At 43.4% G+C, this 18,282-nt stretch overlaps 1 pseudogene; it reads right to left on the reverse strand.

Moving 5' to 3' along the window:
* Positions 1-229: 229 nt before the first annotated feature.
* The window catches only part of LOC120930452, a 35,104-nt pseudogene continuing 17,051 nt past the window's right edge, over positions 230-18,282 (reverse strand).

The raw sequence follows: 18,282 nt of genomic DNA on the forward strand, positions 1-18,282 counted from the left end.
CCCCCTATCGCCAAGTCTGTTTGCCCTGGCCTTGGAGCCCCTTGCGGTCTTGGTCAGGGACTCGAGCCGTGTCGTTGGGCTTCGGGCCGCCCCCCTGGAGGAAAAAATGTCGTTATACGCGGACAACACTCTACTGTACCTTCATGATGCTGGGGACTCATTGGCGGCTGCCCTTGAATTATTTGATGTCTTCGGTAAGTTCTCTGGGATATGCATAAACTGGGCTAAGTCATCCCTGTTTCCCTTGGACGCTGGAGCTGGGGAGTCTGCTCCCCAGACCCAGCTGCAGTGGGTTGAGAAGTTCACCTACTTGGGGGTCAGGATCTCCAGAGACCTTCACTCCTTTCATCGCCTTAACTTGAAACCGGTCTTCGAGCGCCTTAAAGATCATTGTGCCCGTTGGTCCACTCTTCCGCTTAATCTGCTGGGACGCATTAACGTGTTAAAAATGATATATTTGCCAAAATTCACGTACATATTAGAAATTGCCCAGTTTGGATCTCCCCCTCATTTTTTAGGGAATTGGATAGCTGCATTGGCTCTTTTCTGTGGAAAGGGTCGACCCCTCGATTGGCTAAATCGACTCTCCAGTTGCCTCTGGGCTCTGGGGGACTGGCTCTTCCTAATTTCCTTGTGTACTATTGGGCGGCTATTCTGGTTACTGTGCGCTGGTGGTTCCAGCAGTCTAGGGCCAATGCAGCTGTTTGCCTTGAGGCGGCTATAGTGGGATCCCTCACTGAACTCAGTAATCTGGCGTACAGAGGGGCATCAGCGTACCCCTCGTTGCCAGCCCCCTCCAAAACTACACTACGGGTGTGGGGGACGGCCAGGCGCCGGTTCATGTCTCCGGACCGTTGGTCTCCCCACACTCCGTTGTGGGGTAACCCTTCCCTGGGGCAGTTTAGAACTATCCCCGATCCACATCTTTGGGCTAGGTATGGAGTTAAGCTGCTGAGGGACATTGTCTCCGGGGGAGCTCTGCTCCCCTTTAGGGAGATGGCGAGCAGGTATGGCCTGCCGGGCTGGATGCTCTTCCGCTACTTCCAACTGGGGCATGCTTTCAGGGCCCAGTTTGGGGCTCCTATTGTCTTGGGTTTGGATGTGGTGGAGGATCTCTTGGCCCAGAGTACCCTGGCTAAGCCCCTTTTGGAGCTGTACGCAACTCTCTTGCGTAAGGACTCCCGAAGATGGAGTCGTTGTGGAGAAAGTGGGAGGGGGATATCCCGTCCCTGTATAGGGAATCCTGGGATGACTGCTTTGAAGATAGCTATAGATTAGTGATATCATCCAGAGACAGGCTGATACAGACGAAGTTCCTCCATAGGGTATACTATACGCCTCAGAGGCTGCATGGAATATTTCCCCAAAGATCTCCTAACTGCCCGCGATGCCAATCTCCTGAAGCCGACTACATCCATATGTATCAGGACCTGTACTCACCGAGACCGAGATGCTGAGGGCGGCTCACCTTTGCGACCCTGTGCAGACCACTCCCTGGAGTTGGGACAGAGGAGGGACGGCACAAGGAGGCACCGGTGCCGGGAGCTGGTAGGCAGACCTGGTGCAGCTGACAGAAGCAGGGCAGGTGCAGAAGACTGGAGACAAGCGTTGGTCAGGCAGGAACAGGTAGGTAAGTCTGGAAGGGTCCACAGGAAACAGAGGCAAATCCGAGTCACAGGCCGAGGGTCAAGAGCAGGAGAGTTCAGAGGGAGTCCGTGAGAGCAAGCCAAGGTCAAGGGGCAGGAGACAACAGCAATCCGGGTCACGTTAGCCAAAGGGTCAGAGGTTCCAGGTGAGAGGAGAGTTGTCAGGAATTCCGGGTCAAAACAGGCAGGTACGGCAACAGGTAAACACATAGGAGCTGAAGACAAGCCAGCAACCTGTTCAGGGGATGAGGCCAGTTTAAATAGGAGAGTCAGTCCTCTGATTGGCCACAGAGCTGTCACGTGCACGCTCGTGCGCGCGTCCACGCACACGGCGCGCCGCTGTACCGCGCATGCGCGTGCGCATGCGCGCGCACATATTGCGCCCGGACGTGCGCCAGTGCCCAGTTGCCCCGCGCATGCGCGGGAGCTCAATGGAGCCGGGAATGGATCCCTGACAATATGTTCTGGGCCTGCCCCAAGCTCTCGGACTTCTGATCCGCCGTCTTTGACTTTATTAAGGTTCGTATGCAGCTGGATGTTCCAGTGGAGCCGGCCTTGGGCCTCTTGGGGATACAGGATGATGACCAGAGGCCCCGATTTACTAAGACCCTGTTATCAATGTTGCTCTTTTATGCAAAAAAGGTAATTCTGTTTAAATGGAACACTAGGGCGCCCCCCACTGTGGGAGCGTGGATGGACTTAATTAATGCTGCCTTGCCTCTCTACAAAATTACATACATTAATAGAGGTTGCCCGTTAAAATACGAGCGGGTTTGGGGCCCTTGGATTAACCCCTTGTAGATTGTAATCAGGTGTCGCTGCTCCACTGTGTGTTGGTGGCCGTGGGCTTCCTCCCTCCAGTCCTCCCCTTCCCCTTGTCTCCCTCCCCCAAGCATGGCTCACTCATTTGAATTACTTCTGTTTTGATGTTGATGCCTACCTTGTTTTATATACCCTGCAAACTATTATCACAGGGCTTGCCCCCTATCGCATGTTCTGTATGGACGATGTACCCTGCCTTTTTGCTTGATGTTTGTGATGTGCCTTGTACCTTCATTGACTCAATAAAGACCAACCTTGTTTGTTAAAAAAAATCCTAAAAAAAAGTTTTATAACTGGTGCGATAAACCAGTGACCCCCCAAAACAACAGATGTTGTTATATACCTTCTGCAACATATACTGCGCTTCTATAGAGACTTTTGTTGTCACAGGGTCATTTAAAAAATGACAGGCAGAGGAAGAGGCAGGCCCTTCCGCAGGGGTGGTAGGGGTAGGGCAGGAGCACCAGCTCGGAGCCAAAGTGGGAAGTGGCACAATGTTCGCTCAATTACGCAGCCATTCTTGGCATTGGATCAGGAAGAGGAGGTAGCAACAGCCGGCACTCAGCAGTCTGACGACAGTACTCAGATCAGCCCAAAGAGGTTGGTGCCCGCTGTTGTTTCCTACTCCGAGATCTCTATTGTTAGTGATGGGGAAGGTGACGTCGATGATGACGTGTCTACAGACATCACGTGGGTGCCCACAAGAGAGAAAGAGGAGGGGAGTTCAGAGGGAGAGATGGACCAGCAGAGGAGAAGCAGGCTGAACTTACATTGCACAGGAGGGACAAACCAGACTCCTAATGTATCAGGAGCGAGCCATCAACCATGTACCAGATGAGGTCACATCTGGCGCTCCCAGGATGCTGGCCCATGGCTCCGCAGTTTGGGCTTTTTTTAACGTGTCCGCTGCAGACAATAGTGTTGCCATTTGCAGCCTTTGCATAAGTCGCGGTAAGCCCAACACTCATCTAGGGACGACCGCCTTAAGAAGGCACCTGGCCTCCCATCACCGAGCCCAGTGGGAGCAATGCCATCAGAAGCCACAAAGCCACACTCCAGGCTCTTACCGTCCAGCCTCTTCTCCTTCTCCTTCCCCTTCTATGCTCACAATTGTCCTCCACTCCACCTTCCATCATGCCTTCCTCACGTTTTTCCCTGCAAAAAGGCAGGCTTCCGTGGCCCAAATGTTCGATCATAAAAAAACAATGACGCCGGATAACCCTCTTGCCCAACGGTTGACCGCTGGCTTGTCTGAACTGATAGCCCGCCAACTACTGCCATATAAACTTGTGGAGGCCTTTCAAATTTTTTGGGCAATTGGAACACCACAATGGAAGATCCCAGGAAGGATTTTTTTTTCACAGAAGGGCATCCCAGAGCTATATGGCCATGTTCAGCGGCAAGTGAATGTATCTCTGGCACACAGTATCGGTGCCAAGATACATCTGACCTAAGACACTTGGTCTAGCAAACACGGGCAGAGAAGGTATATAACTTTCACTGCCCACTGGGTGAACCTTCTGATGGCCGTCAAGCATGTAACCCATGGCACCCATGTAGATTTGGTTTTACCGCCACGGATTACATGCAGGCCTGCCTCTTCTTCTCCTCCTCCTCCTCCTACTCCATCCTCCCTCTTCTCCTCGGCTGACTCCTCATTTTCCGATGCTACCGTCTCTTCCGCTGCGCCGCCCAAGATCCCCAGAACCTATTCGACAAGGTGAGTAGTTCACTGGTGGTTAAATGGAACACATACAATCACCAGCAGCTCCTCTGTAGGTTTGAAAATACCTCATGAGCATATAAAACAATAAGAAAGGGCGCCAGGTAAGTATGAGGTAAAAGAAACAAACAATTTATTCCAAGTCCACTTATTTTAAAACTTGTATATGCTTTAAAGGGGTTGTAAAGGTTTATTTTTTATTTTCTTACTTTAAGTTAGGGGATTGTGGGTTCGCTTACCCTCTCCTTCAATTTCCCTTCTCTATTTTTTTTTTTTTCAACTCCACCAAAAAAAAGGACACAAGACTTGCTCACGTTTTGCTTGCTTATATCGTCTCTGCTATGGTTTCACATCATTTGTGGTTATCCTTTAATTCCCTTTAGCTTTCTTTTTTTTTCCTCTTCTTCTCCTTCCTTCCATTCATAGATTTTCTAGTATATAAAAATCGAAAATATGTCCACTTACAAACATTTAAAGAAGAAAATAACAAATAAGCTACTCCCTATTTCATCCCTCAACCCTCCCCCCTCCCACCCCTCCCACCCCTCCCACCCCCTACTACCTCCCCGTTACTACACTTACCACCATATTTTATTATTCCTTCCTATGTTGGCCCCTATCAAATCTTGACCCTTAAGTTTTCCGCATACCTCCACGATTTCTTGAATTCCTTCCAATGTTCCCATTTCTCTTTTTGAGCTATTTTACTCTATTCCTTAGACCTTCCATGTTATACATCTCTTCTACCGAATCGATCCACTCCAATATAGATGGACTTTCTACCTCCTGACAATTTTTTGGAATCAGCCTTTTGGCTGCATTTAGCAGATGTGGTACCAGAGATTCTTTATAGGAATTTCCCTTCCAAATGTTTTTTTTCTTTGTTTTCTTTGTCTGAATTTCTCACTTCCTGTTCTTTGACTTTCCACCGCTCAGATGATGGTGGAAAGCTTACTGAGGAGAAACAGGAAGTGAGAAATTCAAACAAAGAAAAAAAACATTTAGAAGGGAAATCGAAGGAAAAGGTAAGTGAACCAACAATGCACTAGCTTAAAGGAACCTATTTAGAAAATAAAAGATGAACCTTTACAACCCCTTTAAGGTCTAGACAGCTTGCAGCCTTCAAGTCTACTATACATTCCGAATCATATAAAAGTACTTGATGAGAATGTGAGGCCATATGTCCAAAAGTTGAAGCTGAGCTTTTCAACACAATAATGATCTGAAGCACACTAGCAAATCCGCCAAAGAATGGCTCAAAAAAGTATAAATAAGGACTTATGGACTGCCATAATCAAAGTTTCAATATGACCTATTTCATTTTTCCCAGGATATTTTAAACAGAAAGGTCATGAAAATTAACACGCAAACATCTTGCAACCAAAGGAATTTTGCGTGGTGAAGTGACCAAAAATGTTGATCAATATCCGTAACTGGTGGACAGTTATAAAAAATTCCTACAAGAAGTAACTTCTACTAAAGGGGCAATGCAACTTATGATTCCAAGCGTGTATTTACTTTTTCCACAGTGCACCATTACATTCATTGATTTTTTTAGTGCATAAATGATTGAAAAGTAATTTGTTTGTGTGCTCCGATTTATGTATGCCATTTTTTTATGAATAGGCACTATTTAAAAAAAGATCTAATGTTTGTTTGTTTAAATATATTGAAAACGTTTACAATTTCCATGGGGTATAGTTAATATTGCACATGACTGTATGTAACCATGTAATCATATATGTCCTTACTGTGGCCTCTGTGGAATGGACTTGGAAAACAATAAATTAAACATATGCATACCAATTTTGCAGTATTCTACACATGACAAACTGTCATTATGAATACTCTTTCATGCTTCATTGGTGTGTTTTTCACACAGTGTTAAAACAATTAACTAACATTAAACAGCCATGAAGATGATTTGAACTAGATTGACGCATTACACAGTGAGCTGTCATGAGGGTTAATAGCAAATGTTAATCAATGTACATGGAATATCAGCCTCCAATACAGCCATTTCTCTTTCTAGGCACCCATATTACATCTGTTGAAGGCTTTTGACTGACATATCTAAAAAGCACTTTAGCCTTTTGTAGACAGATTGTCTGTAAATTCTAAAATTGTACATAATAAGGTAATAATAATATTTATAGGACACAAAAAAAATCTTCACAGGATGCAGGGCAATTTTAGTCATAGATCCATTGAAATTAGTAGGAAATGAAGCATAGCTGGTCTTTATAATTAGAATTTCCACAAAACGACCTAATATATCCTCACATGGGTATAAAATAGACTCTGTCATGCTGTCACTTTAATTAGATATTGAATAAATGATACAGTTTAATCAATGTTACTGTGATTGTTCCAAAAGCACGTAAATATTAACCCTTTCCTATCAGTGAAAAATATATACATTTACCCCCATATGCTCCATTCCAAAGTGGCATTAAAAAAGTACTCTGCTCCCGGGGATAGGAGGGGTGAGAGTGGGAGATGAAGAACACAAGGTGGCGGCGTATGCAGACGACATACTCCTATATCTGGCCAAACCTAGAGTCTCTCTCCCTAACGTTATAAAGGAAATAAAAAGATACGGTGAACTTTCAAACTTTAAAATAAACCCGATAAAAACAGTAATTTTGAATCTGGGGATAGAAAAAAAAGAAGCAGAAGAACTACAGAAAGAGTTTCCATTTACATGGGAAAAAGAAGCTATAACGTACTTGGGTATAAAAATTACACCTACAGTTGAAAAACTCTACTCGGCCAATTTTGTCCCCCTAATCAACGACATTAACCAAGACTTGAAAAATCTGGCAAAAAAACATATTTCCTGGATAGGTAAGATTAACGCGTTTAAAATGATGATATTACCGAAGATAACATACAAACTTCAAATGCTCCCAATAAAAATACCGCAAAGCTTCTTTAAAGTAATTAAAACAGTAATTTTGAAATATATATGGGCAGGTAAAAAGGCTAGATTAAGCTACTCATTGCTGAGCATGAAAAAAAAAGGAGGGGGGTTGGGGCTCCCCGATATAAAAAGATATTATTTTGCTGTAAACTTAGCCAGGCTGGTAGAATGGACAAACGCACACACAAAAAAAAATGGGTACGTATGGAAGAAATATTAAGTAGGACACAATTAAATAGAAATGTATGGATACCACCGAAAATGAGGGAATTGAGCACGAACACACATAACATAACTAGGAACGTATTTAGAATATGGGACACAATATTTAGACGGGAAAAATGGGAGTATAACTCCCCATTAATCCCACTAGCAGGCACAAATTTTTTTCCACCAGGCAATGGAACACGTTTTGGAAAGCACCTAGGGGAGAAAAAATTAAAAGATATTGTAACACAGGGAAAAATTAAATTAAGACAAGAGATAAAAATAGGGGAAGGGGAACAAAGCATAAGTGAATGGGAGTATCTGCAGTTAAAACACTTTGTGAGTACACTACCACAACCAATTAGGGAAGATAAGACACTATACCCAATAGAAAAAATATGCAGCACGGATGAGCCCCTGACACACGGTATATCAAAGGCATATGGGATATTAACAGAACTTGAGACTCAGGAAGCACTGCCCTTTTTAGAAAAATGGGAAAACGATATCGGTAAAAAAATTGATAAAACACAAATGATAGGTGCAGTATATAATCATGCCGCGGACATTACCACCATAGAAGCAAATTACAAATTAATGGTGCGATGGCACCTGACCCCATCAAGAATGAGTAAGATTCACCCAAGAAATTCAGAGCTATGCTGGAGAAACTGTAAACAAAAAGGAACAACTCTACATATATGGTGGGACTGCCCGAGAGTGCAGGAATATTGGAAAGACATTTTGAAATATATTTCAGAAATAACAGGGGAGACGATTCTATGCAGCCCGCTGCCCTGTTTGTTTCACGGAACTGAAAAAACAAAAAAACAATATGGAATAACTCTGATACCAGTTTTGTTAAATGCAGCTAAGGCTCTGATCCCAAAAAATTGGCTACACCCAAAGAGGCCATCAATTAAAGAGTGGATAGAAAGGGTGGAATACATAGAAGAGATGGAGTATCTTGACAGCAGAGAGACAGGAGAAGAGGACAAATACAGTTTGGGAAAAATGGAAAGTGTTCAAATCCTCAGAAAAGTTTGTCCAGGGAAAGACAGAAGCAGATAGTTGAGAAACCATAAAGAAGATTGAATGACACACAGATCCGGGAGGGGGGGGGGGGGGGGGGGGGGGGGGAGGGGAAAAAAAAAAAAAGGGGGGGAATTAAATTAGGGTATACTAGTAAGGAATATAGTCAGATTTGTTAAGCGGGAAAAGATCAATTAATAACTTAAAAATGTCAAATCTGTAATGCTTAAAAAAAAAAAAAAGAACTTAAACACACGAAAAGGAAAAAACCCACGAATGATGTGAAGCCGCAAGAGAGACGCTAAGGGCGGGCGAACCGTGAGCTAGCCTCTCGGCCATATGTGAGCAGAGTCTGACGTGAAAAAAATAAAAAAGTACTCTGCAAATATAGATTAAGTATAACATTTACCTAACACAGTATAACCCCAAAAAAGATTAATGTTCCCCAGTGTATTGGTTGGCTTACTTTTCCTTATTAAAGGAATGTGAGAGATAAGAGAAAGGGGAGCAAATGGCAGATTTAATTTCCCTATTAACTAAAATAACAACATAGAGATACACAGATAAGAGGGACTTAGCAGTTTTGCTTATTAGAATTTTAATGACATTTATTACTTCTATAAAAGGGTTATCTTTTAGATAAAGAATGATATTCGTTAATATTGGTAGCAACATATTATTTGGTCTCATTGTAAATTTTACATTTTGTTGTTCTTTAACAAAAAACAGACATAAGTAAGAATTATCATTAGGTCCTCCTTATTAAAGCCAAATAAATGAAGTTAAAATAATATTTAAAGTAAAAAAAAAATGATATGCACAGCTACACCAACTGCCCTCTAATATGCCATGTGTAGCAGTGGTCTGTTTATACAAAGATGACAGGTTTTAAAATTAGGCAGGTTGCATTCTGTTACAGAGATTCAGTAACAGTCTGCAAATCTCATTTGATTGACTGTTCAAAAAAAACAAGATTTGGTAAAATGTATAAATGCTTGTTTTATTATTATTGTATTCTGAAAAATATTCTTAAAGATTGCCAAATGCATACCAGGCTGTATTTGACTGCATGATTACATATCTGAGACATTTCTGTTAGGTATCATATATGTATTTACAAATCACAATAAGCATAAATGATGAGAAAATTGTAAACTGTCACTTAGGATACCTTTTAATGTTTTGCAAACTTTTATTGAACATTATTATAATTATAGCTATATACTTTATGTTACTGTACTCAGCCCCATGAATATAGCCATATTCTTTCACCCATAGGTATAGTGTAAACCCCTTCAATACCAGGCACATTCACCCCCTTCCTGCCTAGGCCAGTTTTCAGTTTTCAGCTTTCAGCGTTGTCACACTTTGAATGAAAATTTCACGGTCATGCAACACTGTTTTTTGCACAAATTAAGCTTTATTTAGGTGTTTTTTTGTTTGTTTTTTATCTTGCTTATTCATTAAAAAAGACAAAAAAATTGAAAAAAAAAACTGTTTATGTCATAACATTTTGCAAATAAATAATACTATTTAGGCCAAAATGTATACTGCTACTCTTCTTTATTGAAAATAACCCAGATCAGTGTATATTATTTAGTCTGTAGGAAAGTTATAGAGTACATAAACTATGGTGTATATATATATATATATATATATATATATATATATATATATATATATATATATATTGAAAGACAAGGAGAGTGTCGCCTCTTTTAGAATAAGGGTACAAGAAGTAAAAAGGTGCCTACATCCCATTTAATATGAGAAATAATGAGACCAAAATAATTTGACAACATTTGGCTGCTTGGGGCCAGTGAACGTCAATATTTAGGTCAAGGGAAAAGGGAAGGTATTTTGGAAGGGACTTTTCGCGGCACTGGTACAGTAGGAGACGGTCTGATAAAAGATACCAATATTTATTTAACAAAAAAAACAGGTACAATACAAAGACAATTTAAGAACAAACCCCACATTTCACATCAGAAAGCAAAAAACAAACTGTGTCTTAATGTAAGGAATAGATGACCTCGACCGGATTCGCGGTGATTTACCGCTTCTTCAGGAGGGGATTTTTTCTAAAAAGTATGCATAAACATATAAATAAACAAGCAAAATATACAATATGTGTATACATTGTGTAAAAATCAATACAACATGTTATGTAATGGAGCAGAGCACTCACCCAGGTTGGTCGTATGATCAAGCATGGAGCCTGGTTCAAGCCTTCTTTGGCGCGTGGAGGGGGATTTTTTATTTAGACGGGCTCTATTAGGGTGAGGAGTAGAATCAATCAAATATACAGGGAATGATCAATTAATTATTAAGGTATAGGTCACCAGTGGGTGAGGGGAAGTGTGTGTGAGTGACGGGAAATAGAGAAGGGGGAAGGGGGAAAAAAGGGGAGGGGGAAGGGGGGGGCGGGGGGAGGGGGGCGGGTTTAAGATTAAAAGGGAAATAGGGGGGGAAGGGAAATAAATTAAATGGCGAGAAAAAAAGGGGGGGAGGGGGGAGGAGGGAAAGGGGAATAGATTTGGAATAACCTTAAAAGGAAGTAAGGGGGGGTTTTTTGTGTATGAGGTGTATAGGGTGAGGGAGGGAAAGAGGAGGGGAGGGAAGGAAAGGACAGGTGAGGGAAAAAGGTTTTTTTTTTGTGTGGAAGGGAGAGGGATATTGGGTAAGGGAGGGAAGGGAGGGACAGGGAAAAGGGGGGGGGGCAGTGAAAAACGTAAAATTGGTAGCCCAAATAGGGAAACACCTGCATGAACAGAAGGTGCAGTGTCATATAAAGGGAAACAAGGAAATAGGGAGGTAGTGAATTAGAAAAAACAATCACCAGGGTGACCAACCAACAATAAAGACACCCCAAGGAGTCCTTACCATAACTGCAGTAAAGGTACGCAGATTACTGGGGCACAAAGAAACAAGTGTTCTCAGCCTTGTGTATACTGTATCATATTGCCAGGGTAAGGGCAATCGCTAGGCACTTGGTCCAACTGAGGAATCCAAAGGAGGAGGTTTTTAGCCATAGGTATAATAACAGGGTCAGGAGAAGAGGAGCCTTGTGGTTAGGCGTCAATCTCACTCACCTTGGCTGGAGAATATCCACGTGTGTCCCCAGGGAGAGCATCCGTGCTAACTCACAAAAGCGGCTGTGTCAGCCACTTTTGTAAGCATCCCTGGACGGCACGTGACGTCATCGAATTGCGACACCGCCGCCGTCCAACGTCCCACCAATCCCTGCACGTGAGTGCGTGGGTGTGCAGCTGCTGACCCAATGGCACAACGCCAGGTCATAGGCTGCAAGCAGAGAGCTCCGATTGGTGCTCTCTGCCGGGGACGACACTCCACGCGCCAGTTGAAGGGGGAGGAGCCAGGTCCAGGGCTCGATCAGCCAATCAGGGCGTCTGTGCTCCAAAAAACGCGCTGCATTATAAACAAAAAATACACAGACATTTGCATTGCATATACAGCGATAAGCATAATCAGTACTGAATACATATTAATGGAGGGGAATTGCCCCATCACAATGCTTGGCTATTAAATAAGAGTTCAAAGTTTTTTTGTTGCCAAAACGGAGCACTAAGATTACATAAAGCAAATATCCTCTAATGTCCATATGTGTGTATATGTTGAGGCCGGGGAGGCCTCCAAATTAAATTGCCACAACCTATTTGGAGATAAATGGCAATTAGGACATAGGGAAAGAAAAGGAAAAGAAGGGGGGGGGGGAAGGGAAGGAAATGGGGGAATAGGGGGGGGGGCTAGAAGGCTGGAAGAGGATCTCATATTGGATTGTCAATGTTAACGTAAAAAAGATTTATATGAATTCATTTCATTTAATCCTGGGAATGTCGTGGCATCGAGATGCTCAATCCACAGACATTCTTTCTGTAAGATGGTCCTATTCCAGTCTCCCCCCCGTGGATGTTGTGGAATTATTTCCAAAATGAAAAACCTTACGACAGAGAGATCATATCTATGATATAGTCCAATGTGACGCCCTACTGTAGTTAATTTCCCTACATCTGAGTCATAGAGGTGATCACCCATACGTTGCCAAAATTCTCTGAATGTCTTGCCTATATAAAAGGCTCCACAGATACAAATCATAAGATAAACAATACCCTTTGTGCCACAATTGGCAGAAAAGGGGGGGTAAAAATGTTCGCCATTGGGTAATAAAAAATGTTCGCCCTCCATTACCCAAGGGCATCTTGGGCAGTTGCCACACTTGTAGGTGCCCCTGGGTGATGTATGTGTTATATGTTCTGTGGTGTAATGACTCTGGGTCAATTGGTCCCGTAATGAGTGGGCACGGTGGAACACCATCTTGGGTTGTTGTTTAACGTATTTTTTTAGGGTATTGTTTTCAGCGAGAATGTGCCAATTAGCTTGCAAGATATTGCGCAATTCGTTATGGTGTGCAGAGTACGTTGTAATAAATCGTACTGACTCATGCATACTTTTTTTTATATTTTTAGAGGGATCATACAGCAAGGAGTGCCTAGGTCGAAGGCACGCCCTGTTGTAGGCCCTCTTTAAATTGGTGTGGGTATAACCACGGGCAAGGAGGCGATCTCGTAGTTCGTCTGCCTGTCTCTTGAAATCTGTTGGTATCGTACAATTTCTCCGCAACCGTAAGTATTGGGCGAATGGAATGCTTCGGATAAGAGGTTTAGGATGGGCACTGGAGGCATATAAGAGGGTGTTTCCCGCTGTCGGCTTTCTATAAAGATCAGTATATAGTGTGCCGTCGGCCTGCTTGATGACCGTCAGGTCCAGAAAAGGGACCTGGCTCTCATCAAACACCACCGTAAACTTTAAATTAAATTCATTGATGTTAAGCATCTGTACAAATTCAAGTAAAGATTCACTTGAACCTATCCAAATAATGAACAGGTCGTCTATGAATCGATACCATACTAGTATCTTGTCCATAAATCTACTGTATAGTTCACTTGCATTCAAAAAACGTTCCCATGCACCTAGATATAGGTTTGCATAGGCTGGGGCACAGGAGGTGCCCATAGCCACGCCCTGGGTTTGTAAAAACAGTTCGTCATTAAAGATAAAGTGATTTTTGGTCAAAATGAACAATAACAACTGTAAAACAAAATTCACCAAGGGCCAGGAGGTGTTCTCCTGTTCATAGAGGAAAGAGCCAGCCATCCTGACACCCTGCTCGGCGTGGATATTGCTAGATTATCTGTGGGTAGATTGGTGTCAACTAGGTCACCTGACTCATCAATTTCTTCAATGGCCTCCCAGAATAGTGGCACACGATTCCCGAGTACTCCAGGGACCATTTCCACCCGTAAGAGGTTGAGATATGGTGGGGTTACCCTTCCCCAGCCACCTTTAACCAAAAAAGGTAAAAAAGCCCTTAAAAGTACTCAAAAACGTGTACCCACAGCAGGTGACCTAGTTGACACCAATCTACCCACAGATAATCTAGCAATATCCACGTCATTACATGGCGCTATCCCCAAGGTATTGAACACTGCCCTGATGACCAACAGATATACAAAAATCAGTGATGAGACTATTTTTTTAGATTTAAAGAAACAACAACAAGAAAATCTGGATACCTTCGTCCTCAAACCCACCCAAACCTTGCCACCTCCACTGCAACCCACTCCTCTCAAAATAACCAATTGAACATCATTAATCTCACTCCCCATGCACTTTCTGAGGATCAGTCCTCAGTCTTACAATTAGGGTTGGGTTTTTGTCCACTCGACCCCCTTAAAGTAACACACACAATCAAAGACCTTTATCTCTTTGCTCGGAATTTGACATATAAATTCATTTTTGATAATGATCGAACTCGTGTAAGGTTGGAGCATGAGCTCGCGGAGCGCACCAAGCAATTCACAGTGGCTGAGTTTCGTGCGCTCCGCGATCTCATGCTCCTCTACGACAAGAGTAATCCGTAAGAAATGGAGCCTTCTCTTGCTCCAGATTCCAGTCCATCCCATGAGCCTCCATCTCTATGTCCTCCCCCTCCCCTTTCCCCCAAATTGTTCCGCCTTCCGTCCAGGAAGTTTCCGGATCTAATGACCTGTCCTTCAATTTGGTCCTTCGTACAGGCCACAATACGCGACCTGAAACGACAGGAATGGCAGAAGACCACTCCAAATCTAACTGAGAATCAAACTAAAGCCCTAAAAACCTTACAAAAGAACCCCGAAATTGTGATTAAACAATCAGATAAGGGGGGAACATTGTTTTGATGACACATTCGTTCTATCAGGAGATGTGCCTATCCATACTAAACAACCACCACTGGTATTGTCGTATTTCCCCTACCCTTATTGACTCTTTCTCTCTTGAACTAAAGACAATTTGTATTGAGGCTTATCACAAAGGCCTAATAGAGAAGGATACCCTTGAGAATCTTGTCCCTAGATTCCCCCGCCTCCCTACTTTCTATGCCCTTCCAAAAACCCACAAAAATTTACAGAAGCCCCCTGGACGACCGATTGTCTCAGGCATCGGCTCGCTCACAGATCACGCTAGTAAGTTTGTCGATGCCTTTCTTATGCCACATGTGACTAGCCTTCCGTCCTTTATCAGAGACACTTCGGATTTGTTGAGACACATTGAGGGGATCCAAGTCTCTCCTGACGCCCTGCTCGTGGCATTGGATGTAGAGGCCTTGTACTCAAGCATCCCCTTAGAGCAGGGTGTCAGGATGGCTGGCTCTTTCCTCTATGAACAGGAGAACACCTCCTGGCCCTTGGTGAATTTTGTTTTACAGTTGTTATTGTTCATTTTGACCAAAAATCACTTTATCTTTAATGACGAACTGTTTTTACAAACCCAGGGCGTGGCTATGGGCACCTCCTGTGCCCCAGCCTACGCAAACCTATATCTAGGTGCATGGGAACGTTTTTTGAATGCAAGTGAACTATACAGTAGATTTATGGACTAGTGAACTATACAGTAGATTTAAGATACTAGTATGGTATCGATTCATAGACAACCTGTTCATTATTTGGACAGGTTCAAGTGAATCTTTACTTGAATTTGTACAGATGCTTAACATCAATGAATTTAATTTAAAGTTTACGGTGGTGTTTGATGAGAGCCAGGTCCCTTTTCTGGACCTGACGGTCATCAAGCAGGCTGACGGCACACTATATACTGATCTTTATAGAAAGCCGACAGCGGGAAACACCCTCTTATATGCCTCCAGTGTCCATCCTAAACCTCTTATCCGAAGCATTCCATTCGCCCAATACTTACGGTTGCGGAGAAATTGTACGATACCAACAGATTTCAAGAGACAGGCAGACGAACTACGAGATCGCCCCCTTGCCCGTGGTTATACCCACACCAATTTAAAGAGGGCCTACAACAGGGTGTGCATTCGACCTAGGCACTCCTTGCTGTATGATCCCTCTAAAAATATAAAAAAACGTACGCATGAGTCAGTACGATTTATTACAACGTACTCTGCACACCATAACGAATTGCACAATATCTTGCAAGCTAATTGGCACATTCTCGCTGAAAACAATACCCTAAAAAAATACGTTAAACAACAACCCGAGATGGTGTTCCGCCGTGCCCACTCATTACGGGACCGATTGTCCCAGAGTAATTACACCACAGAACATATAACACATACATCACCCAGGGGCACCTACAAGTGTGGCAACTGCCCAAGATACCCTTGGGTAATGGAGGGCGAACATTTTTTATTACCCAATGGCGAAGATTTTTACCCCCCCTTTTCTGCCAATTGTGGCACAAAGGGTATTGTTTATCTTATGATTTGTATCTGTGGAGCCTTTTATATAGGCAAGACATTCAGAGAATTTCGGCAACGTATGGGTGATCACCTCTATGACTCAGATGTAGGGAAATTAACTACAGTAGGGCGTCACATTGGACTATATCATAGATATGATCTCTCTGTCGTAAGGTTTTTCATTTTGGAAATAATTCCACAACATCCACGGGGGGGAGACTGGAATAGGACCATCTTACAGAAAGAATGTCTGTGGATTGAGCATCTCAATGCCACGACATTCCCAGGATTAAATGAAATGAATTCATATAAATCTTTTTTACGTTAACATTGACAATCCAATATGAGATCCTCTTCCAGCCTTCTAGCCCCCCCCCTATTCCCCCATTTCCTTCCCTTTCCCCCCCCCTTCTTTTCCTTTCCTTTCCCTATGTCCTAATTGCCATTTATCTCCAAATAGGTTGTGGCAATTTAATTTGGAGGCCTCCCCGGCCTCAACATATACACACATATGGACATTAGAGGATATTTGCTTTATGTAATCTTAGTGCCCCGTTTTGGCAACAAAAAAACGTTGAACTCTTATTTAATAGCCAAGCATTGTGATGGGGCAATTCCCCTCCATTAATATGTATTCAGTACTGATTATGCTTATCGCTGTATATGCAATGCAAATGTCTGTGTATTTTTTGTTTATAATGCAGCGCGTTTTTTGGAGCACAGACACCCTGATTGGCTGATCGAGCCCTGGACCTGGCTCCTCCCCCTTCAACTGGAGCGTGGAGTGTCGTCCCCGGCAGAGAGCACCAATCGGAGCTCTCTGCTTGCAGCCTATGACCTGGCGTTGTGCCATTGGGTCAGCAGCTGCACACCCACGCACTCACGTGCAGGGATTGGTGGGACGTTGGACGTTGCAATTCGATGACGTCACGCGCCGTCCAGGGATGCTTACAAAAGCGGCTGACACAGCCGCTTTTGTGAGTTAGCACGGATGCTCTCCCTGGGGACACACGTGGATATTCTCCAGCCAAGGTTAGTGAGATTGACGCCTAACCACAAGGCTCCTCTTCTCCTGACCCTGTTATTATACCTATGGCTAAAAACCTCCTCCTTTGGATTCCTCAGTTGGACCAAGTGCCTAGCGATTGCCCTTACCCTGGCAATATGATACAGTATACACAAGGCTGAGAACACTTGTTTCTTTGTGCCCCAGTAATCTGCGTACCTTTACTGCAGTTATGGTAAGGACTCCTTGGGGTGTCTTTATTGTTGGTTGGTCACCCTGGTGATTGGTTTTTCTAATTCACTACCTCCCTATTTCCTTGTTTCCCTTTATAAGACACTGCACCTTCTGTTAATGCTGGTGTTTCCCTATTTGGGCTACCAATTTTACGTTTTTCACTGTCCCCCCCCCTTTTCCCTGTCCCTCCCTTCCCTCCCTTACCCAATATCCCTCTCCCTTCCACACAAAAAAAAAAACCTTTTTCCCTCACCTGTCCTTTCCTTCCCTCCCCTCCTCTTTCCCTCCCTCACCCTATACACCTCATACACAAACCCCCCCCCCCCTTACTTCCTTTTAAGGTTATTCCAAATCTATTCCCCTTTCCCTCCTCCCCCCTCCCCCCCCTTTTTTCTCGCCATTTAATTTATTTCCCTTCCCCCCCTCTTTCCCTTTTAATCTTAAAATACCCCCCCCATTCCCCCTCCCCTTTTTTCCCCCTTCCCCCTTCTCTATTTCCCATCACTCACACACACTTCCCCTCACCCACTGGTGACCTATACCTTAATAATTAATTGATCATTCCCTGTATATTTGATTGATTCTACTCCTCACCCTAATAGAGCCCGTCTAAATAAAAAATCCCCCTCCACGCGCCAAAGAAGGCTTGAACCAGGCTCCATGCTTGATCATACGACCAACCTGGGTGAGTGCTCTGCTCCATTACATAACGCGTTGTATTGATTTTTACACAATGTATACACATATTGTATATTTTGCTTGTTTATTTATATGTTTATGCATACTTTTTAGAAAAAATCCCCTCCTGAAGAAGCGGTAAATCACAGCGAAACCGGTCAAGGTCATCGATTCCTTACATTAAGACACAGTTTGTTTTTTGCTTTCTGATGTGAAATGTGGGGTTTGTTCTTAAATTGTCTTTGTACT

This window comes from Rana temporaria, chromosome 3 (genome assembly GCF_905171775.1).
Source record: "Rana temporaria chromosome 3, aRanTem1.1, whole genome shotgun sequence".
Classification (NCBI taxonomy): domain Eukaryota; kingdom Metazoa; phylum Chordata; class Amphibia; order Anura; family Ranidae; genus Rana; species Rana temporaria.